The sequence below is a fragment of the Macaca thibetana genome, chromosome 13 (assembly GCF_024542745.1).
Source record: "Macaca thibetana thibetana isolate TM-01 chromosome 13, ASM2454274v1, whole genome shotgun sequence".
Taxonomy (NCBI): Eukaryota; Metazoa; Chordata; class Mammalia; order Primates; family Cercopithecidae; genus Macaca; species Macaca thibetana.
In genome coordinates, this window is record NC_065590.1 from 80,607,799 (window position 1) to 80,621,733 (window position 13,935).

Here is a 13,935-nt window from a genome sequence, read left to right on the forward strand (position 1 = left end):
GCTCACACCTGCAGTCCCAGCACTTTAGGAGGCTGAGGTGGGTGGATCACCTGAGGTCAGGAGTTCAAGACTAGCCTGGCCAACATGGTGAAATCCAGTCTCTACTAAAAATACACAAATTAGCTGGGGGTGGTAGCATGTCTGCAATCCCAGCTACTCTGGAGGCTGAGGCACAAGAATCGCTTAAACTGGGGAGGCAGAGGTTGCAGTGAGTCAAGATTGCACCATTGCACTCCAACCTGGGCAACAAGAGTGAAACTCTGTCTCAATAATAAAAATAGAAATAAAAAAATAAAATAAAAATAAAGGTCCTATCTTCAAATACAGTTATATTATGAGAAGCTGGGGATAAGGACTTCAACATACACTTTTTTTTTTCTATAATTTTCATACAAAATTGTCAGTAAAGAATATTTTAGGCCAGGTGCGATGGCTCATGCCTGTAATTCCAGCACTTTGGGAGGCCAAGGCAGGCGGATCACAAGGTCAGGAGATCAAGACCATCCTGGCTAACACAGTGAAACCCCTTCTCTACTAAAAAATACAAAAAAGAAGCCAGGCGTGGTGGCAGGCACCTGTAGTCCCAGCTCCTCGGGAGGCTGAGGCAGGAGAATGGCGTGAACCCGGGAGGCGGAGCTTGCAGTGAGCCGAGATCGCGCCACTGCACTCCAACCTGGGCGACAGAGTAAGACTCCGTCTCAAAAAAACAAAAACAAAAACAAAAAAGAATATTTTAATGGTAGATTGGTGGTACACTGCTTAACTACTAACAGCAAACTGTAACCACCCCAGATACATCAGACACATGGTACATTTCTTCATGATTCAATCTGCTGAACTATACAATCATCACAGTATCAGCATACAAATTTTGAGGAGACATAATTCAGCCCACAATGACAGGCAATTCACAGAAAAAGTACAAATGGTGAATAGATATATGGAAATATGTTTAATATCACCAGAAGCACACAAATTAAACAGTAATGACAGCCCCTCCTCCAATAGAATAAGGAAAGAGAAGGAGAGAGAGAGAGAAAGAGAGAGAGAGAAAAAGAAAAAGAAAGAAAAGAAAGAAAGAAAGAAAAAAGAAAGAAAGAGAAAGAAAGAAAAGATTCTGTCTAAGGTTGGCAAGGATGTAGGAAAATGCTGTTACTGAGAAGAACAGATACATCTTTTTTGGAAGTGAACTTAACAGCACCCATCAAAATGAATATATGCGTATCTTTTGACCCAGAAATTTCACTTTTGAGATTTGATCCTACAGAAATACTTCCAGAGGCTCAAAGAGGCATGGCTGGGCATGGTGACTCATGCCTGTGATCCCAGCACTTTAAGAGACCAAAGCAGGAGGATTGCTTGAGGCCAGGAGTTTGAGACCAGTCTGGTCAACATGGTGAAATCCTGTCTCTATAGAAAATACAAAAATTAGCTGGGCATTGTGGCATGCACTTGTAATCCCAGCTACTTGGGTGGCTGAGGTGGGGGGATCGCTTGAGCCTAAGAGGCAAAGGTTGCAGTGAGCTGAGATCACACCACTGCACCCCAGCCTGGGTGACAGAGTGAGAACTTGTCTCAAAAAACAAAACAAACAAACAAACAAAAAACAAAGAGGCATGAATAAATGTGTTAATTACAGTATTTCTCCTAACAATAAAAATTTGAAAAAATATTTAAGTTTCTATTGATAGGTAAATAAGCTATGGTACATCCATACTGTGGAATACTAGACTAAGGTTAAAAACAATAAGGTAGATCTATGATAAATAGATATTATGTGATATCTGAGAAATAAAGTAAACCTAAGATCAGTGGAATCATGAAACATATTAAGTAACTCAAAAAGAGGAAATAAAGAACAAAGAAGAAATGGGATAACTAGAATACAAATAGCAAAATGGTAGATTCAAACTCAACCATATCAACAATCACTTTAAATGTAAATGATCTAAACACCCCAATTAAAAGGCATAGATTGTCAGGTTGTATTTTTTTTAAATCATGATCCAACTATAAACTGCCTATAAGAAATCCACTTTAAATATAGTCATAAATAGGTCAAAAGAGAAAAATTACATAAAGGTATGTCCTGCAAATATTAATCAAAAGAAAGCTGGAGTGGCTACAAAGCAGATTTCAGACTAAAAAATATTTCCAAGGATAAAGAAGTTTATTTCATAGTAACAAAAGGATCCATTTATCAACAAGATATAGTAATCCTAAATGTACATGCACCTAATAAGAAAGCTGACTCAAAATACATGAAGCAAAATGAGACAGAAATGCAAGAAAAAGAGACAACTGCACAATTATAGCTAGAGATTGCAAATTTTCTTGTTCTTATTTTATAATTTTCTATACTTGTTATATGGGAACCTCCTTTATCTCTTTCATCTCTTAATCAAACTTAAGGCCCTTTTCAGATCACTTTTTTGTCTCTAGTTCCATTGATGTTAGTTATCCTATTTGCTGAGTCGGTAGAATGTCTATCTTGGCATTGAACTTTCCCATCTGTTTTGTAATTTTTGTGTGTGAGCTCAACTTCAATAGGTGTTGTTTTTTCACAGGAATCCTGTAAGTGCCTTGACTTATTAAGGACTTTTTATGGGGTTATCTCACTATTCTCCTACTCTTTTGGTGGTTTGCCCTTTCTGACCCTCTGTGGTTACAGGTTTCTGCTTCATTTCTGGTACCTGGAAATCTTCTTTTTCTTGCTTTAGAGCTTAGCTATGTTTTAAACTGAAGTTTTATATAAAATGTAATAAAACATTACAATTATATAACATTTCACTGTTTGGAACAGGTTTAGGAAACTCCCATGTCGGATTAAATTTTAGTTTTGATTAGATGTCTTAATAGGTTTCCTACAACAAAATCTTGAAGTCAACCTTCACCTTCTCTCTCTCCTTGTTGTCCTTTGTTCTGGATTTAAAAAGTTACTTTACAGTAAATTGAGGTTTTTCTTTTTTTTAAATGAGTAAAAAATGACATTTTAGGAATATAAACTGTGTCTGCCTTTTTGGGTGGAGACTACAGTTTGCTTTGTGGAAGATGTTCTTTGTTTTGGAATGCACTACTAGAGTTGACCCTTTGAGCTATGCTAATATAAAACAGCCAGGGTCTACCTATCATTCTTGGGGAGTATAGGAAAGCACTGATGGGCCTCTAAAGGTGATTACTGAGTCTGAGATGTTAATACCCTTTAGTAATATACATTTAATGAATTTGCTGAATTATGTCTCTGAGGATTATTTTATTTAGAGCACCACCATCTCCTAATTTGGAATGAGACTATCTCATGCCTGAAATTGATGTGTCCTCGCAACGTTGTGTGTTACTCTGGGATCAGTTGTTTGCACAAGATAAGGAGTTAGTTGCAGTGGAGAAGAATGTGGGAGAGAAGGGCTCACTTCTTCAGCTCAGGCTGGAGAAAAAGTGCAAATGAGCCCGACGGGGCTCTGCATGGTCCATCCTGGACCTGGGAGTCGATGTCCCACTGACTTGCTATTTTAACCTGCCCATCTCAGCTTTGGGGAAATATCCTAGCTAGTATTTTATTATTATTTTTTTTATATCCCTATTATCAGTAATGCAAGAAAGCGGCTAATTCTGGGGCAGGAAAGAGGGCTTGGGAGGCAGATCTTAGATGTGAGTGAGAGGAAAAAAACACTTCCTGGGGCTGAGGAGGTGGAGAGAGTTGCTTAGACCTGGACTCCAAGGAAGGGGATAGTTGGGATAGGCCTGGTGATGGGAGGAAATTTGTCCTTCCAGCTCCAGGCAGCTGATGGGTGAGGTGGGGAGGGGGGCTGTGAAGGACTTTGTGGGTTTGTGTTTTTTTTCTGAGATGGAGTCTCACTCTGTCGCCTAGGCTGGAGTGCAATGGCACGATCTCGGCTCACTGTAACCTCCACCTCCCAGGTTCAAGAGATTTTCTTGCCTCAGCCTCCCAAGTAGCTGGGATTACAGGCATGTGCCACCATGCCTAGCTAATTCTTGTATTTTTAGTAGAGACGGGATTTTGCCATGTTGCTCAGGCTGGTCTTGAACTCCTGACCTTAAGTCATCTGCCCGTCTCGGCCTCCCAAAGTGCTGGGATTACAGGCATGAGCCACTGCACCTGGCCATGGCTTTGAAGTTAGCTCTGGACTAGGTGCTCTCAGCAGAACCACTTCTAAGAACAGTTATAGGTTGCACTCTGGTGTGTACTTCCCTTTTCCCCCTAAGATTTCAGGAAATTTTGTTAATTTGCCTTTGGGTGTGCTGTAGAATTAGGAGAAAGCCTGGCACATGGGAGGACGGAGTGAGGCCTGACTGGCTCTGGGTGGGATGTGCCAGGGACCGGGGCGGGGGTGTGGGCAGAGAGTGGTTGGAGGTGAAGCTGAGCAGGGCGCCAGGGCCAGAGCCTGGAGGGCTTTGCATGCCATTTGAAGGAAGCTGACCTTACCTTGTAGGGCCCTGAAGGATATTAAGCTAGATGGTGATGTGATCAAACTTGCATGACAGAGAAACGCCCCGGGATTTCTCATGAATGTATAGACAGCTGCAGTGGACATCTGCTGTTTTTATCTGCCCAGCACCTCTTCCACCCCTGCAGCAGTAACGGAACCCCTCTTTCCTGTGGCGAACCTTTTTCATGTGATTTGGGCAGAGCTGACTGCAGTCTTCTCAAAACCAGGGAGTGTGCTCATGACCCGGCCAGGCCAACAGGAATACCGGATCGGGCAGTGGGTACTGTTTCAGGTACAGGGCTGTGATTCGTCTGGGCCTAGCACTTTCCCAACAGAGTTTCTAGGGGAAACCGATTCATTTTGGTAGGGTCTCTAAGCTGATAGGATAAGAATCCAGTTCTACGGGTGACCAAGAAGGCTTCCTGCCACTTGGAGAGAAAATATTTGATAGATGGCATGAGACAGAGCCCCAGCGATTTAGTCTGAGGCACAAGATCCAGCCATAGATAATGCCAAGTAGAAACAGTCAGGTGAAGGAGAGAGAAACTTAGAGAACCCTGAGGACATTGTTGAGCTACTGGATCCAGCCATTCCTGAAGCTTACTGACTTGCCCTTTTACATAAGCCAATAGATTTTTTTCTTGCTTAACTTACTTGGTTGGATTTTTCTCACTTAGGAGCGAGAGTCCTCACTAATAATTGCATGTTCTTCCCAATTGGCTCTTCCCTCAACTCAATATCCCAAATTCGGCTGAGCGCAGTGGCTCACACCTGTAATTCCAGCACTTTGGGAGGCCGAGGCGGGCGGATCACGAGGTCAAGAGATCAAGACCATCTTGGTCAACATGGTGAAACCCCATCTCTACTAAAAATACAAAAATTAGCCGGGCATAGTGGTGTGCGCCTATAATCCCAGCTATTCAGGAGGCTGAGGCAGGAGAATCGCTTGAACCCAGGAGGCAGAAGTTGCAGTGAGCCAAGATCGTGCCACTGCATTCCAGCCTGGCAACAGATCTAGACTCTGTCTAAAAAAAAAAAAAAAAAAAAAAAAAAAATCCCAAATTCATTTTACTTCTGAGATGGTTTCTAGATCCCCCTCCTCCCTGGTCATCCTCCTCTGGATGGAGATGCCCACACCAGTTCCCTGAGGAAACCTGCTTTCTAAGGATTGTATTGCAGTAAGGTATATGATGGACTCTTCTCTGAAGAAATCGAGATATAAAGTTGATACCTGTGGGTTGGATGTTGGTGAGGCCTTTTGAGGGCACCCTGGTCAGGGCCATGCATGATTTGAAGTAGCTACATTTTTTTAATTTTAATTTTTATTTCAATAGTTCTTGGGGTACGATTGGTTTGTGGTTACAAGGACAAATTCTTTAGTGGTGATTTCTGAGATTTTAGTGCACTCATCACCTCAGCAGTATACATTGTACCCAATTTGTATTCTTTTTTCCCTTGTCCCCCTCCCAAGAAGTAGCTATACTTTTAAAAAGAACAAAGCAGCCAGGCATGGTGGCTCACACCTGTAATTTCAGCACTTTTGGAGGCTGAGGCAGGAGGATCACTTGAGGCCAGGAGTTTAAGACCAGCCTGGGCAATATAGTGAGACTCCGTCTCTGTTTTTAAAAAGAAGAAGAAAAACAACAAAGCAACTTGTCTTGAACATGGGGATTTCTGAGGTCAGCACCTTGAGCAACCTGTTTCTAAGTGGTAGGGAAAGGAATGTGTCCTCATTTACAGCCAAAAGGATCCCAGAGTTGCCCTGAAATACTGAGGAAACCACTCAGTCATCTTAACTGGCTGCTAATGAGCTGATCCATAATTTAAAAGTGGCTTCAAAGCCACTTTTCTTGCTTTAAGAAGCAGCAAAAGGAAGGGGGCAGGGGAGACACAGAGTCAGACCTATCCTTATCTAAGCTGAGGTGGTTTGTGGGGGACCAGGGTGGAGGGGGTGTGGGGGGTGGATGCACACGTGTGTGTGAAGCAGGGCAGAGCATGCCTGTTTCCTGCCCAATCCTACAAGGGTTTCTATAATCCCCTTCGTGAAGGTGGCCTGAGGACCTGCCTTTGACAGAACAGACCTGGATTTAGACTCCTAGATGATGAATCTCCTCCTGCCCCTTAGCGACTGCCCTGAACCTCCCCAAGTTCTGCTCTTCTTCTTGCTGATCACTTAGTAAGTTACACACAAAACTAAGACCCAGGTGTCTGCCATTTGGGTGTTTATAAGTCCTGTGACCTTATGGGGCCACCTTGCTTTTCATCCAAGAGAAAATAGATCAAGCCCTCAACCCACAATAGAGGAAAACCCAAGGTTTCCTGCAAAAATTCTGGGGACTTGTTCCCAAACCCCTTTTACTCTGATATCCTGTTTCTACTAAAATCCAGTCCTCCCTCCCTCCCTTCCCTCCCTCCCTCCCCACTCCCTTCCTCCCCACTCCCTTCCTCCCCACTCCTCCCTTCCTTCCTTCCTTCCTTCCTTCCTTCCTTCCTTCCTTCCTTCCTTCCTTCCCCTCCCTTCCTTCCTCCCTCCCTCCCTCCCTCCCTCCCTCCCTCCCTCCCCTTCCTTCCTTCCTTCCTTCCTTCCTTCCTTCCTTCCTTCCTTCCTTCCTTCCTTTCCTTTTCCCTCCCTCCCCCTCCCTCCCTCCCTCCCTCCCTCCTTCCTTCCTTCCTTCCTTCCCTCCCTCCCTCCCTCCTTCCTCCCTCCCTCCCTCCTCCCTCCCTTCCCTCCTTCCTTCCTTCCCTCCCTCCCTCCCTCCCTCACTCCCTCCCTCAGCTGCTATCATTTCTGCCTTGTATCAAGACAAATGTAAGACATAGATTATTTTCCTTGATTTCCTCCAAGTAGCTCTAGTGTAAGGCATATGAAACATGTTTTTCCTGTGTGTAATTGGGAGAGCTATGTTGCATTTTAGCACAGAAAACAACTTAAGGTTGATACTCCTCTGGCCATGTCCTCTACCCACCTCCCCGCTCCCATGAGCCATTTTGCCTCCTTGAGGCCCAGCCTCCACCAGACTCATTCCCTCTCTCTCTCTCTCTGTCTCTCTCTGTCACACACACACACACACACACACACACACACACACACACACACAGCCAGACTCCCATAACATCCTTTTCCTCTCTCCTGTGGAGTAGTCAGCCCCCATCCCCCACCCCAGACTGCATCTGGGCCCATCTCTGTCTGCTCAGAAACCCACTAAGGACCAGCTTTGAAATTACTTTTTCCTTTAACACTACCAAATTATCCGTCATAACTCCTTTCCCTAGCAGCCTCTACAGGCATGTAAAAATGCATCATCCTTTTGATATGAATTATACCACCCCCTTAGAAGGCAGAAGAAGCTAGAATAATTTTGCTGCTTGTTTAAATAGCAGCTTTTTCTTTTCTGTTGCTCAAGTTTAACTATAGCCCAGAGATGCTTCCATCGGCCCCACCTGCCTTGTTGGATAAATCTTACCCCACCTGGCCCCATCCTGCACTTGTCAGCACCTCCCTAGCCACACCCTACCTCCCCAGTACATGAGACTTCTCAAAATAGCCCAGGCCCTTATGTCCCCGTTCTCACTGCCTCCCAAGCTGGAGTATCAGCCACGGGGTACCTTGAGCCATAAGAAGTCCCTCTTTTCCCTCCTCCAGCGAGATCTTAGGGCCCTGCTGCTTGTCTGGGGTCAGTCTCCCATGCCACCCTGCCTCTGTGTGGCTGAGGGTCTCCCAGTGTATGATTCAGACCCAGGGTCCCTAGCCCTGGCAAGTCCCCAGCACCTAGCGGAGCACCTGGCTCATGAGAAGCACTCCAGACACGTTCACCTGCCTCATCCAGAGCTGTACTGTGTCCTGGGTGCAGGGTGGAAGCAGTCAGACTGGAACTCAGTCTCTCAAGGGTTGCACAAACTACAGCCTGCTCCTTGGGCTGCCCCATGGTTTCTGAGCAGGCAGCCTGGGGAAGAAAAAGGAGCCCTGCTCTGAGAGGCGAGACACAGGCCAGTTCTGCTCTCAGCTCACTCCAAGTGCTGGACAACCTCCTTCCCCTACTTGGGCCTCTGTCTGTCATTGGAAAAAGGAGGGGCTGGATTCGATAAGGCCCAGAGATCTACAACGGAGTCCTGGGCAGGGGCTGATCTTACCTCTGGTAGGAGTTCACTATGGTGCCTGGAGCTGGGCAGCCTGCGAGGGCAGAGGCTGTGCTGCCCCAGCTGGAGGGATGAAGGCTGCACCAGCTCCTGGCCTGGGGTGTCCTGGATGGTGACGCCCTGAGGAATGGAGGGAGGTCAGTGTGGCTGGGGCACAGTGGGTGAGGCAGACAGCCACTCAGGATGAGGCTGGAGAGACAGGCCATAGCAAGGCATCGGTATTTTGCAGTAAGTGCAGTGGAATGCCATCGAGGAGGTTTTTGTGGGGCCCTGACATGATCTGATCTGTTTTTAAAGATTGTGCTGCCTTCATGCAGAATGGACTAAAGGGAGGCCAGGGGAGAATCAGGGACACGCAGCGGCAGGTGCATTGGTCTGAGTGGAAGAGCAGGGTGCCAGACAAGGGTAAACAGTGGGGATGGAGGTAGAAATGATCATTTTTGCAATCAATATGGTGGGTGAGGATACTGGACAACTGGGGTCTCTTACCCCCTAGTTTCCAGCGTTTTCACCAGGACTTGGGTGCCTCTGGCTATCTACATGGAATGCGACTCAGCTGGCTTCAGGAGGAAGGGTGGTCAGACGGGCTAGGGTCCCAAACTTCACTGCTAACCTAGAAGGTGACTAAGGTGGGAGGCTTGTGTCTTCCAGTGACTCCAGGAAAGGTAGGAACTGATGGGTGCAGAGGTTGGGGTGCCTGTGCAAGGGGTTGGAGCTTGGCCACCATCCCCTGCATCAGCACTGGGGAAGAACACCCCAAATGTCATCAAACGAAACCAGCCTCGCCTGCAGCCCCGTCCCTGCAGCAGCGCAGACCAGCTCCCACAGGTCAACCAGTTGAGATTCAGGAACCCTCTCCTCCAGTGGTGCTTCAGACTCAGCTCGGTCCGCTCCAACTCCCAGAGGCCTTTGCGCTGATTTCCTGCTTCCAGCTCTGCTGGCCAGGGGTGGCTGATGGAGGCAACTCAGTTGATTTGGTTTGCCTGGCAGGCAGATTGGTGCTCTCTGGGAATGGGGATAGAAGAGGGATCCTGTGAGACAGAGGAAGAGGGAGAAGAGCAAATAGGGGCTTGGTGTGAGAGGGGTGGGCCATTTGCTAAATAAAATTTAAATCCTTGCCATGGTGGCTGCCAAGAAGAGAGAAGTGACTGATGAAAACCATATGTCTCTAAGTAAGTGGAAAGAGGAGCCCTGCTTGGTGTGTGGAAGATGTTGCTGTTGGTCTCCCATGCAATGGAAAAATCTCCTGTTTTAAAGAATACAATGTTAAGAGGCACTCTGAGACAAACCACATTTCGCAATTAAGTAGTTTACAAGGTCAGTAAAGGAAGGACAAAATAAACCAGCTGAAAAGGTCTTGCTCAATAACAAAATTTGTTTAAAAGTTGAATCTTACTGTCCAGAACTGTAATATAGGCTCATCACATAGTTTTTGGGAAAAAAATAGCCAAAAAGATGAAATTTTTGAGGGATGGAGAAGCAGATCAAATGCTTTAAGTACAGATACAGCTATTGTATCTCCTAATGTTGGAAAAAAAAGAGGAATTTTTTTAAAAAACGTAAACTGTATCACTTTTTACTTTTTCTAAATTGACCCGGAGACAAACTAAAAGCAGAGATGCAGACAAACATAACTACTGTTCTCTCAGTCGGCAGAATAGAATTCTAATTTCATCATCCAGCATTCAAGTTCCAGCATAATGTGGTTCCGACTGTCCTTTCTTGAATTTTCTCCCACGGAACACTGCTGCCCCTGCCCCTCCCACCCCCCTCCTCTCCCCCCCGCCCCATCCCCCTCCACACACAATCCATCCTGTTTCAGGCTGCCACCGTGGGGCTTCCTGGTATACCTACTTCCCCCGGCATGTCTTTCCTCCCAGCTGTATGGAAAAATGTTAGCCCTTCTTTAAGAATATCAATTTCCAAATTCTACCCATTTCACCGTAATTTCCTTTTGATACTTTTGCATAGATTCTAATTCTCTGGTGAAATTCTCCATTTTGTCATCTGTTTTCTTAACTATGTTAATCACACTTATTTTGAAGTCTACGTCAGGGAGCTCCAGTATCTGGGTCACCTGCGGGGCTGTTTTTATGACGGAGATACTTTTTGGCTCCGACTGATGCTGTCCTTCATCATGGAGGATTTACTTCATTTTCCGGAAGGCAGTTAGAGAAGGGAAGGTCATTCGTAATCCAGGCTGCGGTTGAGCTGGTTTGAAGCTGTCAGGCTTTTTGAAGGCCACTCTATTTCCAGCTCACCCTGCCTCCTGGTGTGTAACCCATCTGAGGTTCTTGCTGGAAGTCTGGCTTGTTCTTTAGGGCTCTTCCTCTTTGGTGGGCCTTCAATTCCAAGTTTGTCTTCCAAGCCCCACGAGACTGCCAAAAACTCTGCTCAGCTTCCCGGTCTCTTAGCCACGCTTCACTCCTTGGCTGGGTGCTGCTTACGGATCCGTGAATGCCTTCCAGAGAAAGGGGCCTTAGAAGCTAACCTCCACGTGCTTTTCTTCTCCAGACATCTTGGCCCCCAGGTCCTGCTTGCCTTGTAGTTTGAACTCCAAATTTATCTCCCAGCCCTTGGAAATTGCCAAATTCTCCTACTCAAGTTCTCAGCTTCTTATCCACACTTTCTGCTTGGCTTTAGCCTCTTGGCCCCCAAGCCGCTCATGAATCAGCAGATGCCTCAAGGGGAGGAGTGGCGCTGACGCTACCCACAGGCTTCCCTTCCCCCAGGGACCCTGCCCTCTCCAGCCTGGCTGCCCTCAACAGACAGCTTTTGGACTTTATCCAGCTCATTCCTGGTGGGAGGACTGGCCTCTAAGGAGCTACTCTGACATGCCAGAAAGTGAAGTCTTCTGTCCATCCATTAGAATGTAAGCTCAGTGAAGGCAGGAACCATGTCTCTGCCACTGCTGAGATCTCTGGCTGATCTTAGTCACGGCTTTAAACATTCCTGGACATTCCCGAATGCCTGTCTGCAGCCCCAGAGCTCTGTTCTGAGCCCCTAGCCCCACATATCTAAGTGCCCCCTTGTCATCTCCATGCAGCTGCCACACAGATATCTCAAACTCAACACGTCCAAAATCTTGTTCTTCTACCCAAATCTGCATCTCCTCCCTTCATCCTGCTGCTTATGTCAGAAACCCCAGGGTCATTGTGACAATTCCTGCTCCCTCCCCTCCCACATCCAATCTCCCCGTGTTGCCAATTCCACCTTAAACGTCATATGAAGTCATCTTCCCCTTCTTGAAGCCACAACCTTGTTCCCAAGACTGTGCCCTCCTATAGGTTACTCAGCAGTGCCCTCACAGTTCCCTGGAACCATGCTGGCCTCCTTCCAACATGCTCACCAGCCACCCTGTGGGCAGAATGATCCCTTGAACACAAAAATTGGATGATGTCATTTCTCCGCAGAACATCCTCCAACAACTTCCCGCTGCTTTTAACAGAAAGTTTTGAAGATAAACTTTCAAGGAGCCACTGGTCCTGCCTGGGCTGCCCAACCCCCCTCTCCTGCCTCTTGACCTTGAACACACTGCATCCATGGGGCCTTCTCTGTCCTGCCAGCACCAGGAGCTCCTTTGCCCAGGCCTTCACACATGTCCTTCTCCTGCCAGGAAACACCCTCCCCCCATGTCTGCCTCTCTGCTGCTCATTCTGCAGGTCCCAGCTAAATGGCCCCTCCTCAGGGGAGCTTCTCGGACGTCCATAATTGGTTAGGTGCCCCTGATAATTCGCCATCACTGCATCCTCCACTCTGCTTATAGCGCCCAGCACAGTCTTCCTCGTTGAAGGGTCATTGCCTCCTTTTCTCCCCTACTAGACTCTAATCTCCCTGAGGCCAGGAACTGTGCCTGTCTTGGTCACCACTGTATCCCCAGCACTAGCAAGTTACCCAGGATACCTTAAAAGACTTGTAAATACTTTTCTGAATAAATGAATAAAAGATGGATGAGGACAGCAGATGGCCATACCCCAAGCCCCGGGCACCCAGCAGAAGGCTGTGCAGGGAGCGCTTGGCAATCAGGGCAGCTGGGAGGGGGCTTTTAGTTAGCAAGTGTCTGAGGGTGAGACTATGAAAATAAGCAATTGTATCTAATGCAGTCCTCTGCTGTCCAGGGAGCCGGCAGATCTGGGTTCCAGTCCCAGGTCTGGCACACATCATGACAAATAGCATTTTTACGATGCTTCACAGTTTACAAGGCATTTCCACAGATGGGATCGATTTAAACCGGCTCTGTGACCTCCAAGGAGCAGCTCTCAGAGGCCCCTGGGGAGGAAGGAGCCAGGGAGCACACTCCTGAGCCAGCTCTGCCATCAGCTCCACGTGCTGGTTGGTAAGGCTCTCCAGCCTCAGTCTCCTCATCTGTTAAACGAAGGGGTCCAACTAGGTGACCTCTAAGTTTCGTCTATTACATTTTAGAAATTCAGAACTACCCAAATCAGGAAGCAAGTTTTTGGAGTCCCCCTCTCAAATAGCTGCTCGCCACTTCAGCATAAGTAGTAGGGCAGTGTCACCAGAGGCTCCTAACAGTACCAGGGGTGACTTAGCCTTTGTGTGATTTTGTGTCACACCAAAGCAGAACCTGAAACCAGGGCTTTAAAACAATTTTTTTTTGAGATGGAGTTTCGCTCTTGTCACCCACGTTGGAGTGCAATGGCACTATCTCAGCTCACTGCAACCTCCGCCTCCCAGGTTTAAGTGATTCTCCTGCCTCAGCTTCCCAAGTAGCTGGGATTACAGGCACGTGCCACCACGACTGACTAATTTTTGTATTTTTAGAAAAGACGAGGTTTCACCATGTTGGTCAGGCTGGTCTAGAACTCCTGACCTCAGGTGATCTGCCTGCCTGGGCCTCCCAAAGTGCTGGGATTACAGGCATGAGTCACTGCACCCAGCCTGAAACCAGGGCTTTTGAGAGCTAACCCCAGAGCAGGAGTGAGGGGCTGGGGAGAGAGAGGTGGGAAAGAGGAGAAGCCCAGGTGGGCATCCACGTGTGTCTAGGTCACCTCCAGGTGTCTAAGGGCCTTGACTCCACCAGGGCCTGCTGAGAAGCCACAGAACCCCTCCAGAGCTGTCACCCAGAAATACAGGTGAGGGAGATTCTCCACCAGCTCCCAGCCCCGCTGGTTGAAGGTCAGTGTTGCTCTGAACTTCAGGGCTGTGTGTAACCATAGCCTGAGGGGTCTACTTGATAGAGAAGGTTCTGAGGCAGAAAATGAGGCCTTCCGAGGCCTTGAGGCAACACTGGATCAGTGAGAGAAGAACTAGGTTCACAGGAACCTGTCTGTGTAGCAGCACCCGAAATCAGGTGTCACCTGGAGCACCAGGGCATCTAATACAAATTGCC

General features: G+C 47.2%; 1 protein-coding gene and 1 non-coding gene across 2 annotated transcripts in view; both read right to left on the bottom strand.

Moving 5' to 3' along the window:
* The window catches only part of MAPRE3 (microtubule associated protein RP/EB family member 3), a 420,985-nt gene that overhangs the window by 374,401 nt on the left and 32,649 nt on the right, over positions 1-13,935 (bottom strand). The gene's annotated exons all lie outside the window — the stretch shown is intronic.
* Positions 791-858, bottom strand: LOC126934554 (small nucleolar RNA SNORD77). Its single transcript, XR_007719017.1, has one exon. It is a non-coding gene; the product is annotated as a small nucleolar RNA SNORD77 (small nucleolar RNA).